A 2,500-nucleotide genomic window follows, 5' to 3' on the forward strand; every position below is an offset into this window, starting at 1 on the left:
TGCCATGGAGACACATGCAGTATGTTTAGATCGACGCTTCAGAAGTGAAGCTCACGACACGATCGAGTCAAACGTCATTTAAAGTGAAACAGTGTGAGCCCAGCACACCTCACACCTGGTTTAGTCCTGGTTTAGACCTGGTTTAGACCTGGTTTAGTCCTGGTTTAGACCTGGTTTAGACCTGGTTTAGTCCTGGTTTAGACCTGGTTTAGTCCTGGTTTAGACCTGGTTTAGACCTGGTTTAGTCCTGGTTTAGTCCTGGTTTAGTCCTGGTTTAGACCTGGTTTAGACCTGGTTTAGTCCTGGTTTAGTCCTGGTTTAGACCTGGTTTAGACCTGGTTTAGACCTGGTTTAGTCCTGGTTTAGTCCTGGTTTAGACCTGGTTTAGTCCTGGTTTAGACCTGGTTTAGTCCTGGTTTAGTCCTGGTTTAGACCTGGTTTAGTCCTGGTTTAGTCCTGGTTTAGACCTGGTTTAGTCCTGGTTTAGACCTGGTTTAGTCCTGGTTTAGTCCTGGTTTAGACCTGGTTTAGTCCTGGTTTAGACCTGGTTTAGACCTGGTTTAGTCCTGGTTTAGACCTGGTTTAGACCTGGTTTAGTCCTGGTTTAGTCCTGGTTTAGTCCTGGTTTAGACCTGGTTTAGACCTGGTTTAGTCCTGGTTTAGTCCTGGTTTAGACCTGGTTTAGACCTGGTTTAGACCTGGTTTAGTCCTGGTTTAGTCCTGGTTTAGACCTGGTTTAGTCCTGGTTTAGACCTGGTTTAGTCCTGGTTTAGTCCTGGTTTAGACCTGGTTTAGTCCTGGTTTAGTCCTGGTTTAGACCTGGTTTAGTCCTGGTTTAGACCTGGTTTAGTCCTGGTTTAGTCCTGGTTTAGACCTGGTTTAGTCCTGGTTTAGTCCTGGTTTAGCCCTTCTTGTTTTTTCTCCTTTTCACTTTTTTCTCTTCTTCTCGAGTCACTGAACTTGACGCTCTTATTGTGAAATCAGGCGCACGCTTTATTTTGACGAGGCTTTTGGTCATGTGAGCATTTGTGACTCATGATGAAAGAAACAAATCTGTGGCTTTAGTTTCACTCTCGACACTTTTATTCTTTATTTTAGGCCCGAGCGCCACAAGTTGGCAAGAGGACTATTAATCTCATAAGGCCGTGTGAAGCACGGCTGCGAAAGTGCACGTAGTGCGCACGAAATCGAGCGCGAAGCGCTCGCCCACTTCCAAACACTCACTAACGCACTCCTTCACTCAGACACGCCCCCTGCAGACTAGTTAGTTGTAGGAAAATGGAACATTACCGTTGTAAACGGGCGAAGCCCGTGCAAAAGTGGCACTAAACGAGCACTTGACATTGAGATGACGAGCGCTTCGCGGTCGTCATCTCAATGTAAAACACTCGTTTGCTTTAAGTGTCTCACCAACACGTTCCATCTCTTGCATGTTCCGTTCATATAAACATGTGATGCAAAAATGTAACATTATTACTGTTTAGAGGGCCAAAAACACAAAGTGGGCGGAGCCCACTCAAAATTATGGAAAGTACCCGTCAGTGACCAGGGACCCACACCATGAGGGAGGAAAGCGCTCGCTCTTTCCGAAAATGTATAGTTTATGACATTTGAAAAATGGGAAACATTGTTTTCGCATCGGAATATTATTCGGCCCGAGCCCCAGCAGGGCGGAGGGCCTATTGCTCCCGCAACGCTGCCAAAGGCAGCGTTGCAACTGTCAGACTGTGCCCCGTGGCCCCTGGCAAGTCCAGTGAACTAGCCCATGCCGAAGGCATGGATCATGCATACTTACTCCTGCTATGACAGAAATATTCTTCATCGCTTTGAGCTCTAATTTGACCCCCTGAACATGCTCAAAAACTCACCAAACTTTGCCCAAAATTCAGAATCGGCGAAAAATTTGATTTTTTCTGGGCCATTTTTTTTTCCGTTAAAAAATGGCGCGACAGCGCCACCGACAAAAGTCAAAATACATTGCGCCTATGGGAGACGCCCCGAGGTCAACTTTGGCGTAAAGCTACGAAATTCGGGACACGCATTCCTCTCGTGAGGACAAAAAAAAATAATCATTGTGGCCACGCCCCCAGACTTACCCTATGGCCGCCATCTTCCTTTGAAAATGAAAACAGGCTGTGTTAGCCATTTTGTTCACGTCAAACTTTGACGAACTCCTCCTAGGGCGTTTTGCCCACCGACTTCAAAATCGGCGTACGTCCTCTGGACAAGTGGGACATCTAAAGTTATTACAATTTTTGGTATTCCTTTTACGGTCTGTGTGCGGCGCAGCCGCAAAGTTGGACAACTTATTTTGGATAATAACCTGTTTCCATCCACCTCTTTGGCCCTGTGCACACTGTAGTAGCGCGAGCGCTTTCCGAAAATGTATAGTTTATGACATTTGAAAAATGGGAAACATTGTTTTCGCATCGGAATATTATTCTTTCTTCTTCTTCTTCTTCTCGGGACAAACCCCCCTATTTTTCACCCAGTGACATTG

This window comes from Eucyclogobius newberryi, unplaced genomic scaffold (assembly GCF_026437365.1).
Source record: "Eucyclogobius newberryi isolate DKJ021-1_F unplaced genomic scaffold, fEucNew1.0.hap1 SCAF_346, whole genome shotgun sequence".
Classification (NCBI taxonomy): domain Eukaryota; kingdom Metazoa; phylum Chordata; class Actinopteri; order Gobiiformes; family Gobiidae; genus Eucyclogobius; species Eucyclogobius newberryi.